Source organism: Pogona vitticeps, chromosome 4, assembly GCF_051106095.1.
Source record: "Pogona vitticeps strain Pit_001003342236 chromosome 4, PviZW2.1, whole genome shotgun sequence".
Lineage (NCBI taxonomy): Eukaryota > Metazoa > Chordata > Lepidosauria > Squamata > Agamidae > Pogona > Pogona vitticeps.
In genome coordinates, this window is record NC_135786.1 from 165340685 (window position 1) to 165352910 (window position 12226).

Sequence of the window (12226 nt, forward strand, 5' to 3'; positions counted from 1 at the left end):
CCAGAGCTGGGATAGATCAGTGCAGTGGATAAGCTGAGTATTAGTGAACCCAGTCTGCCATTAAATATTCTTTTCAATGAGGAGTCTCTGATGAATTTTCATGGAAGCTGCAGGGTCACAGTTTAAAAACCGAAAATTTGACAAAACATAAATCGGCCACTGAACAGATCTATTAAACCATGTTGTCCAAAGTCTATTCTAAAGCTTGGATGTCTTGTTTGTAAAATAAACCTTAACAGCCAATTCTTGACCACATAATTTGCAAATATGTGGTTTTTAACATTCTATTCTAGCTCCCTTTAAAAGGAGAAAAAATTGGTTTTCTTCACCTCACTTACAAAATGGGCCTTTGTTTGCAGGGCAGTTGTTAATATTCCCGTTGAACTTGTTCTCCTTGGCCTAGTGTTTCTCTGCTACATCACTTACGCCTGATCATTTATTCTCCTTGCACTGTTGTCTGTGGCTTTCCCTCTTCCCTCTCATTGATCTCTTTTCCCCCCATCATTGCTCTGTCATTTCCCTGATAGGATCCTTGATGTTCTGAATCCTAATCGACTCAGAAGACTCTGCGCTCTGTTTCCCTTTATCTTGATGGCCCAGTGCAAGATTTTGTTTGCATAATATTTTACTAGCTTCTGTTCTGCGGCAGCCGCGCTGCCTTACTGTCAACATAAAACCATGTTGGAAGCCTTGAGTGAAGCCAGTCTATTGGAGTGTGCAGTAAGTTGAATTGCCACTACTTCCCGCTGTTCCTGTGATAGATAGTACCATAAAATGGATGTGATGTGGTTATTAGGCTGTGATTCGGTTCATACTGAGCTATATTGATTGGTGTTGGTTCAGTGCTTGCTACACATTTTACCAATTGACCTTCCAGACTGAATTCCTGCTTGGCTTCTTTTACATCTAGTTTGGCTTTATCGACAGTTTTGTAGTTTCTTGTTTTTGTTTCACCGATTTCTTACCATTCGTCTTAAGGATATTTCCCCCCTGAAATTTACCAGTCTCTGGTACAGAAAATGACATTTTTTTGGGGGAAAAATTCATATTTCCTCACACAAATCGCATCCCCTCCTGTCCATTTATTTAATTATTCATTCCCTTTAATCTAATCCCTTACATTTCTGACATGTTGATTATATTATCAGACCCTTAATTTAAAGCACCCAGTGGAGTGTAATCAAGAAGCTATTAGACTGGGCCACAAAACTACTTTTGTCAGGTTTCAAGGGGACAGCTGAGTGCTTAGGGAATGGCTATACCTTTCTGTGTCTCCAGGTAGGGAGGCAAATCTCCCAGCAAGTGGTGCTGTGGGAGGAGAAAGACAGAAGGGCTTTAAAGCCTAGGTGTGCACCTCCAGCAAGCTGTCATACACAAGTATGAAGCACCTAGGAGGAGGGTAAGTTTTCTCAGGATCAGGCTGGTGGGGAGTGTTCTCAGGATCAGGCTGATGCAGCTGGGAAAGGGAGAGAAAGACGGATCCAGAAAGAGAGTTTCCTGATGAGAAACAGCTGGAGGGGCCAGAGTCAAGGAGAATAAGATGTCAGGAGTGGGAAGGCAGAAGGTGTTGTCCATCTCTGAATAAGAGGATATGTGGGATTATGCAAGATGGAAGAATACTGGAGTCTGTCTACCCTTGCCTGGTTGTTTGCTTGTGACAGGAATCAGACACCAGAGACTTCTGCCATGTGCTTGGACAAGGCTATGTCATAGGAGCCTTGTGATGCAGTAGTTAAACTGCAATACTGGAGCCAAAATTCTGGTCATGATCTGGGTTGAATCCTAGGTATCTGGCTTGAGGTTTACTCAGCCTTCCATCCTTCTAAGGTAGGTACCTGTATATTAAATACACAGCTTTCTGGGTTTGGGAGGCCACGTATAATCTGCATTAGGAAATTGTAAGATCCCCAAAGAGTGTTTTTAAGTGCTATGGGGTAGAATATAGGTAGCATGCTTTTCTTTATGTTTGCCTGGACACCGTCACAGACCTAGAGAGGCAAGTGTCAGGTAGAAATGAGGTACAGAGCCTGGTTTGTTTTGCTCATTTATACAAGCTGTCCCTAAAAGGGGTGCTTCCAGAGCTTCTCTTCCCTTCCTGCTTTCCAGAATTTGGATTCTGAGGAACTCCAAAGAAGTTAATTGGGTCTCCAAATTGGCAAGTAGCGCCCAAGGGTATAGAGGCTATAATTCAGCCTTATGAGACTATGGGGGAAGGGTGGGGGGAAGTGATGCTGTACTATTATTAAAAGCTGGTCTGAGCCAAGAAGCTGAGCTGTACCCCATGGAGGCTTTGTCAGGGAATTAAGACCCCACTGATATCACGGGAAAGGAGTGTGCACTATCTCTATCCATTTCTAGCTGGCACCAGGGCTCACTGGCTTAGCTAAAGAGATGTTTCTATGTGCTATGTTGGCACCCCAAAACACCAGGAATGAGGGGAAGGAACTGGGGATAGAGCTGGTGAGGACACGCACTTGGACCTAAGATGGCAGGGAGTGTTTTTCAGCCTCATTATTGTGAGCCTTCAGCACAACAGCTGAAAGTGAACTCTCTCTGGGCTGGCAGAAATCTTTCCACAAACAGGTCAATAGCAGATTAGGACCTGGAAGAACTCCCCATCTCTGCTGTAGGTAAATCAGTGCGCCATGTGAGCCCTAGTGAGAATGGCAGCGATCCCTGCAGTTACCTGGATGTATTTTGCTACCAGCCTGGCTGCAAAAAATGTTCCTCACCAATTCTGGATTTGCTATGCTACCTGCTCAGCTTGGTTTTATGTGGATGTGTAAGTGTGAGTGATTGTTGTTGTACCCATTTCCACAATTAGTAGGCTCAGAGGTTGTGTTGCCTATTTCTCAGTCCTGGTCTCAGATTTTGAAGTCTAAGGGAATGGGATGCTGCTGAAATTGTAGCCCTACACTCAATGGCTGATCTTGGGCAAGTTCTTCTCTTCTCCTCCTCTCCCCCCCCCCCCCCAGGTAAAGCAGAAAGGAGGAGAACCATATTCATCCATCTTTAGCTCATAAGAAGAAAGGTGGGATAAAATGTAATTAACTAAGGGTATGATCAAACAATTGCAAAGATATGTGCCCGATAGCACCAGAAAGGGTTACTATAATGAAAGCAACCTCCCTTAAAGTGACCCTTCCATCTGCCAAGGAATTACTCCAAGCTCGGCCCCACCCCTCAAAGTAAAAGTCCTGCAGTTGGAACAAAAAGGTCCAGCTTGGCCAGAGATAAGGGTTGTGTGCATAGATGCACCGAACAGGCTTCACAAGTAGTCCAAACTGGGATCCATTTTCCCATGTGATCACATCCAAACAAACATATAAGCCCAGTACCTTCTTTACATGTCCCTTGTCGATGCAACTGTTTAGGATGATGAGAATAGCAGCTTACCACATCTGGAGGAGTGGGAAAGTTGTTCAGAATCAACCAGAAGGGATGATTGGTAGGGTTTTCTTCTTCTTCACCATAACCTTGATTATTGGTACAGTGGTGCCTCGCATAGCGAGGTTAATCCGTTCTGGATTAACCTTCGCTATGCGAAAACATCGCTAAACGGGAATAAAAAAGCCATAGAAACGCATTGAACTTTGTTCAATGCGTTCCTATGGCTTTAAAACTCACCGTTAAGCGATGTTCTGCCATAGCGCCGCCATTTTCGCGCCCTCGGTAAGCGAGGGCAGGGCGTGAAAATGTGGCGCGGACCTTCCGGCGGCCTTTTTGGAACCGCCGATCAGCTGTTCTCCCGGCTTCGTTATGCGATATTCGCTAAGCGAAACGCTTAGCGAATATCGCAACGCGAAAAATCCCCATAGGGGCCATCGCTGAGCGAATGCTCCAGCGATGGCCCAGAGCGCCTCGTTAAGCGATTTCATCGCTCAGCGAGGCGCTCGTTAAGCGAGGCACCACTGTATAGTCTTTTGCGAATGCATAAGCAAGACCTGTAATAAGTGGAAGGCCCTTGTGAGCACAGTAACCCATGGCATCTGTGTCTGAAATAGGGTTGCAGGGTCAGCATCCATGTCTTAGGGTTTCAGGGTCAAAGCCTGAGAGCTGGGGATGTCCTCTTGTGAGGTTGTAGAGGTCAAGATCCTCCTGTGCCATTTGTAAGACCAGATAGGCAGGGAATGAATGAATGAATGAATAAATGTGTGCCCGACAGACAGTGTGGAGGCCCTATGAATTTAGGGGCCACTGAAGTAGTGCTACCAAGTGTTTCCTTTCTCTCTTTAGAGAGAGATTTGCAGGTGGAAAGCTATAAGACAGAGTTGGAAGCAAAGGTGTCACATTGTTTTCTAAACCAAGGGTGGGTTGAAATTAAATCCAGATCTCCTGGTATATTTCTATGTGATCTGTAGAATGTCAAGATGAACCTCAAGAAGTTCAGGACTGGCATAATCCCACTGCCTGAAAGTTCAGGGCCAAAGCTTGAGAACAAGATAATGAACTCCAAAGCCTGAATCTGAAGTTTGAAACTGAGACCTGGTGACCTTGGATTGGGAAAGAATGATCAACATTCACGAGTTGCACTGCAGTGGCTTTCTAAGCTGCTGGTGTTAAATTGTGCTTATTTATTTATAAGCACATTCTCATTTTTATTGCTTTGTCAGTTTTGGGAGCAGAGATGAAAACATTTCCTGCCAACCATTCTGGACTTTAGAACAGGCATCGTTATTCTTCTACCCACTTCTTTGTTTTCCGGGTGGGGAAACAAACAGCACGATTAGTCCATTGGTGAAAGGGACCAAATGTCACTGCAGTATGTTAACTAGCCAAAAAGGAAATCACTTCACAGTCCAGGGTTGAGAGGTCATAAAAAGCTCCCAGCAACAGTTAGATGGGTTGGCAATGGATAAAATTGTTTTTGAGGGCAGGGGCTGCAATGCTCATACATTCCTTATATGTTGAACTAGTCAGAATTAGGAGTCTGAGATTCCTGGTTTAAATCACACATGTTCCCAGAATCCTTCCCATGCATATTTCTTCACAGATGTAAGGTAAAGGTTCCCCTTGACATTTAGTCCAGTTGTGTCTGACTCTAGGGTGCGGTGCTCATCCATGTTTCCAAGCCATAGAGTCAGCATTTGTCCGTTGACAGTTTCCATGGTCACGTGGCCAGCGTGACTAGACACGGAACACCGTTACTTTCCCACCGAGGTGGTCCCTATTTATCTACTTGCATTTGTATGCTTTTGAACTGCTAGGTTGGCAGGAGCTGGGACAAACAACAGGAGCTCACGCCATCACGTGGATTCGATCTTACGACTGCTGGTCTTCTGACCTTGCAGCACAGAGGCTTCTGCGGTTTAACCTGCAGTGCCACCACATCCCACACAGATGTTAGAGTTATGCCTTAATTGTTATTTCTGGAAGCAAGCTACTCTATTAGATATCCTTCTGGTTTGTTTATTTCAGAATTTTAAACAAATCCTGAGGAATGTATATTCTTTTTTACTTTTGATGTGAAGTAGAGGAGACACTGATTGCATGGCTAGAGGAAGTATACCCTTAAGTGGAAAAGGCTTTGTTTATTCTGACATGATCTGGCCACCTTCTGCATTTGACAAATTAGCTTGCTTTGTTTTGTAATTGTTCTGTTGAGAAAGAGCACAGATTTGTCTATATGTTTGATGTTTCAGGCCCATAGCACTGGGATATTCACATGCCAGAAGGGACAGTGTTGTAAATGGAAGAAATAAGCTTTTGCCTTGTGATCTAATCGTAAATATGAAAAGTGGTGATTCATTTGGATCTCATACTTGTTCAAATTTTCCAGTACAGATCTTGGCTCAAAAACACTTTAAAATGTGTACAGGAATGCATATGATCAGAAATGCATAGTTTGAGATAGAAGTGCATTTAGTAGTGCATGTGTTGTAAAAATGTTCAAAAATACATATTTAAATCCACATTTGGATGTAGGTTTACACAAATGTTCTCAGAGGAAATAGGATGGAACAAATTTATGAATGAATACATGGGAAAGTTACATGGACCAGATATTGGCTGATCTGTGCAGCCCTTATGCCCAAGCTCTATTTACTACAATTTTCAGGCATTTTTAAAGCTCATTTGCATCTCCTCACCTTTATACACCTCAGTCATACCAATGTGTACATTGATACACAACGATTGCTTCAAAGTTCCTTTTGTGCAAAGTTATACCAGCACACGAATTTGATTATGGATACAATACTGATAAACACTATTGTTATAACTATAAAGGCATCATGGAGATTATTTCCACAGATTTTCTTTACCAAAGTCCAGAGCGCAAGGGCCTGCTAGTAAGACACCACACAAAAGGAATCTTGGTGTAGTCATAGATCTGATAATAGTGATTACTTTTGAGGGGGGCATTGTTTTATTTAGGTATATATACCCACAGTGGGGGGAGATATAGCAATAAGCTGAAAATAAGAAAACATGCAACTTACTGTATGTACGCTGTTTCTGCAATTAATATTATTCTCTCTCCCCTTCCCCAGTTAAATGAGAATTGCAAAAAGCCACGGACAGGGCCGATCTTGAATCCTGGAAGAAATTTGGTTGATCTCTATTAAGAATGTGGCATTTTCCACCATAAAGGTATATGAAACATACATTGGGAGTATGTACCAGATTTGTGTTTAAAATGCTAAATGTCTATGGCTTATTGTTTCCTTTCCATTGTATAACCTGAATTTTCTCTTCCAGCTCTTTCATTCTTTTTCTTTCTTTTCTTTCTTTTTAAAGCTGTTTTAAAGAGAACACAAAATACTGTCACACAAAGTCTACACACATTCTATATAAAGCTGTTATTCACTCAATATAAAAGGGAAAGGTATATGCTCAGTATGTCATTCTGTCTTTATTCTCAATGCATTTTTCCTTCCTTTTGGCAGATAGTATAATCAATGTATGTACAAGATCAGAAAACAGACGTTGGTGATGAATGGTCAAATTTTCAAAAAACAAAAAAGTCACACTTCATTCCATTTGTTCACAAAAATCATTATGAGGACAAATAGCATTTTCTTTCCTCAGGCGTAGTGTGGCTCTTGATCACAGGATGATGGTTTTCTACAATATCTCTAATAGTGGATTTTTTTTAAAAAAAAAAAACATAGCAGCTGAACAAATACCCTAAAGAATGGGGAGCATTGCTAGGGAAAGGAGGGTTGCCGTGGGGAGAGAAGAGAAAAAATGAATGGAGTGACATGGAGAAGTTTACAGCATTATTCTACAGTCAGCAATTGAGTCTAGATCAATAATTCATATGAAAAAGTACAGTGACTTCTGACTGAGTCGGAGTGGATGGATTTAATAAAAGGAATAGAAGAAAAATAAAAAAAATAAAAAGGTAATGGAAAGAAAGGGAGTGCAATATAGAAATTCAGCCAGAAATTAATGAGATCTATTTTATTTTCCTTGTGAAACGTAAATAAATTTCCCTCTTGAAGTGGGATAGTTAGCCTTCACACAGGGCTGCTTGAAGTATGGCTACTGGGCCAGAAACAGACCCCCCTCCCCCCAAATTTGCTTTTGTTTATTGAGTCATACTGTGTTTTTAATAGTTTCATAACATACAGCTTTTTAGCACAGGGCAGTTTTTCCACAGAAAGATGTGAAGGGATTCCCAAAACATCCACTGTGTGTGTTTATTGGTGTATTTGAAGATAGCCCTTGCCACCTGCAGTTTCTGGAATCTACTTTGTTGCCTGTGGTGGGAAGGTACAGGCTCAGATCATGCCCAGACTGTGACCTCAGTTTATATGCTGGCTGCAATCTTTGTCAAACTCACAGTAGCAACCCTAAGTGGATGCTGCTCTTTGTAAAACGTATCCTTTGCAGAGTGTTTAGAGTGAAAGAGGTTAGCTGAGGAAAATGAACTCTCATGCCTGGATGGCATCAAAATCCCCTCATGGAAATAGACTTTTCATTTCAGAGGGTTGGGACTAAAATACATATTGTCCTATAGTAATAGATTTCAAAGATCATCACTAGAGACGAGGGGTGGACATAACCAGATGCCTATGGGAAAGCTAGCATGTTGGTTTGTCAGCATTCAGCTCTTGTCCAGAGAAAGGAAGTTGGGTTCCTCTTGGAGGATGAATGGGGCCGGCAGGACCTACCAGTTGACTCCCATACAGTCAGTAATCCTGAGGGTTGAGGCCCTGACATGACAACCATAGCAGCAGTATGTGGGTTTCTGGTTAATTATGGATCCTCATTTCTCATACCTAGGATTTCAGGAATAGAAGACCCAGTGTGCCAGGCCAGAAGATAACTTCTTGGCTGCCAGCTAATTGTTCTGGCAGATTTTTGGAAGCAACACGGTAAAGATATTTATTTATTTATTTATTTTATTTTATTTTATTTTATTTTATTTTATTTTATTTTATTTTATTTTATTATTTAATTTATTTATATGCTGCCTTTATCCCCATAGGGGGACCATGGTATCTTGCAACAGATCTAGATAAACATAAATATCATATTTGAAAAACAATTAAACATATATTAAGATTTTAAAAACTCACGTTTGAAAAAGTTTTTAAAAAACCTTTTAAAATGTGTAAGTTAAAAGCCAGCATTTTTGACATAACTTACTGCTTAAAAGTCTGCCTGAAGAGAAAGGTCTTTGCCTGATGATGAAAGGACAATAGGGAGGGAGCCAATAATGTTACCTATAATGTGCCGCTTTCTAGGTAACGAGGACATAAAATGCAGTTTTTAAGAAATAGAATAAGTGTTTGTGTTATTCTCTCTCTCTCTGTACATGTAACAGGAAATGTTTACTCACTGAGTCAAGTTCTCTCACAGAACTTACCGTGTTTTTCTGTGTATAAGACACCACCATGTATAAGACCTGACCCCCCTTTTTCTAACCCCAAATTAAGAAATCTTAATTTAGCTTTGAGCATTCAGCTTCTGGGCTCAGAATGCTCGGACATTATGAGTCCCCATTGAATCTGAGCACTGCCTACAGGCTCCACCTCCAATGAGGTGTGTTCCAATTGGTTTGTACAGCAACAGCTGACATCAGTTACATAAGGCTTGTTATTGGAGGAAGCTAAGTCTCCTGACTGTAGAAACTTAAGCCTTGTGATTGAAGGAAGCCTGTTTGCAGAGGCAAGGTATGGACTGTTTTGTTCTCTCCTCAGCTTACTTCCATGTATAAGATGACCCTCAATTTTAAGTCTAAAGATTTTAGACAAAAGTATCATACACGCAAAAATATGGTAAATACATAAAGTTTCAGAAGTCTTTTATTAAGGTTTTCATTTTATATAGTTTGAATATCATGTCATAGACATAGTATCAATGTAATTGGACATGTATTCCACACTCCATTTAAAAATATTCTGAAAAAACCCAAAAATGGCTTTGGAAAAAAAAGGGGGAACTGTTTTCTCTCAATTTTTCTGATTTTTCCCCACACCTTCCCATCTCTGCTCATTACCCCTAAACATTATTGAAAGAAGTCAATTTTTTAAAAAACAAACTCTTTTAAAGAGTTTTTTTAAAGTTAAAATGGTTTATGTGGGTATCCCATGGCTAATATTCTACCGTAAAAGCAATGAATAAGTCCTACAAGCATTTTCACTTTTCAAAATAATATTTGAATAATATTTGAAGGTCTGTGTCCAGCTAGTTTGTGGCAATCTAATGGGAGGAGGAAGAAAAGCATGCACTGGACATGTGGTCTAGCTGAAAATGAAATGGTCATTTAGAGTGTGCAGGGCATTGCCCTCCCTGAAGCTCAAACTGCCCCCCCGTTCTCAGACACAGATAGTGTTTTGGAGATACCACAAGGGCAAAATGTAATTGCTTTTCATTGTACTTAAATGTTATTACTCTTCTGTCCCTGCAGATGGTTCCCAGTTTCATGTAAATGCTTAATAAACATCAAAAATTTAATCATCATTGGTTTTGGGACATCAGTCCAAACACTTTTCTATTAAAAATCTCCCATTCCCCAATTTCACCAGAGGTGATCATCTTTTGCCTCTAGATCAATGATAATGCAGTCCAGTGGACATTAATCTTATTGTCTCAAGGATGGTTTTTGTTTTGTTCTGTTCTGTTTTTATAGTTCAAGATATATGTCCAAACTCTAATTATCTATCTTCTGGATGTGAGCAAAGACAGCAGTTAGAGAGAAATACAAAGCTGCTGCTTTTTCATTTAATTTTTTTGCATAGTGCCGCTTTTGCTGCCTTTACTTACTCTTTACTTTTTTACTAGACCCTATGAGTTTAGGATTTTTTTTACTGTGTTGCTTTGTCAAGATTACTTTTAAGTAAAAATGGAAGGAGAGATTTGTGTTGATGGGAATTATGCTTTGCAAAAATCATGCTTGCTTATTCCAGAGTGTCTGATGAATCCAGAGTAGATATTTATTTATAAATTGAATTATTTTACTGTGCTACTTTGCCATTTGGGTAAACTGGATTTTTTGACACACCACAGGTTTTCTGCATAAAGGCAGAATGTTGTCTGGTAAAGAATATAGCCATCCCTCTCAACTTTGATCCTAGTTTTAACAGATGTTTCTAGTTTTTACATATATTAGTTGAAAGCTTGAGGATATGAATATATAATTTGCTGTGAAAAAACCTTGCTCACTATAGGGTTTCCAGAAACCTAGAAGCAATATTAATATCATTTTGAAACTTAGATATTAAGAACAGATTCAGAAAATCTCCCATGATGGGATATAAAGGTTTTCAGTGTATTTCAATGATCAATATATTGGTCTAGGACAGGAAACTAAGAATGAATTTTTTTTTCTCATGCTAACATTGGGCCAGGCACTAAGTCTCAAAGAAACTTATCTCACAGAATTGTTGTGAAGGTAAAGTATGTGTGTGTGTGTGTGTGTGTGTGTGTGTGTGTGTGTGAGAGAGAGAGAGAGAGAGAGAGAGAGAGAGATATTGATTTGGGGGAACTCCCTTAAGATCCATGGAGGAAAGCTAGAACATAAATGTAAATAAACAATATGTGTATGCACACATGTGCATGTGTGTGTGTGATTTACCATGGGGGCTAAATGACTATAACACACATTACTAGGGCATATTTATGGAAAGTTATTTCCTATTTATATATACCTGTTTCAACTGTTGAAACATGTCACCGGGGGGGGGGCAGGTGCAAGTTGGAACATTTCTAATTTATACTATCAATACATTGGCTGAAATCCTGTTGTACAGCTCCAGGTGTGCAAAAGTCATTATGTTGTCATCACCAGCAAATCACTGCTGGTAAAAGGCAATTGCTGCTGATCAAAGGTGATTATGATGTGCATGCAACTTGTGCACAAAGTGGCAAAGTTGTGTGTACCCCATAATCAGCAAAGGAAGCCTTTAATCAGCAGCGGTTTGCCCCTACCGCTGATATCACTACATTGCACATGCACAGCTCTGCAACAGGATTTCAGCCACTGCATTTCCACCATAATTTCTCAAAATAAGACCTAACCTGAAAATAAACCCTAGTAGAATTTTTCAGGATGCTTGTAATATAAGCCCTACGTCCAAAATAAGCCCTAGCTAAGTGAAACCCTGCCCTCCACCGTTGTGCAGCAACCAGAAGATGACATGACTGTATTTGAATAAATGTAGATGGTTGTACATGAAAAAAATAAAACTTCCCCTGAAAATAAACCCTAATGCACTTTTGGGGGGCAAAAATTAATATAAGACCTTGTCTTATTTTGGGGGAAACACAGTATCTTTTAAAATATACTTTAATTTTCTGTGCCTTACATGAATTGTAAAGTGAATGAATTGAGAGCTGTGTGGATGCATTGGTAAAGCCATATGTTTAATGACCTCAATTCTTTTGGAAGCCCTGTTAGAGTCAGTTTTAATGTGATGGCACATAAAAAAACAAACCTTTTATGTTTCATGCATTTTTCCTCTGATAACTAAGAGGCTGTGGCTTGACTGTTAGCATTTTTGGTTAGTGTGTGTGGGAAATATATGAACTCAAAAGATCAATAAAATCATTCTCCTCCTCCTCTGGTAATTTACTGTGATTCTTGGTACTTTTTCAGTACTTAAATGAAATCATTGCATAAGAGTGCTTCCAGATGGAACATTTGTTCTCCTTAAAGTACTGTACCAGGTCTGGCGCTGATGTTATTGATATTTTTTCCTACATCCATATGACATTTTTCATGTCTTCTTATGTTCATGGTTCTTTTCTTATCAATTCCTGGAATTTCTTTCTCCCT

The 12226-nt window shown here is 40.1% G+C and overlaps 1 long non-coding RNA gene across 1 annotated transcript in view; it reads left to right on the forward strand.

The window, feature by feature from the left end:
- The first annotated feature begins 1424 nt into the window (after positions 1-1424).
- LOC144589231 (uncharacterized) overlaps positions 1425-12226 on the forward strand; it is a 242047-nt gene continuing 231245 nt past the window's right edge. The window contains exons 1-2 of the long non-coding RNA XR_013545218.1: positions 1425-1827; positions 6492-6591. This is a non-coding gene — a long non-coding RNA (uncharacterized LOC144589231). The remainder of the gene's footprint in view (positions 1828-6491; positions 6592-12226) is intronic.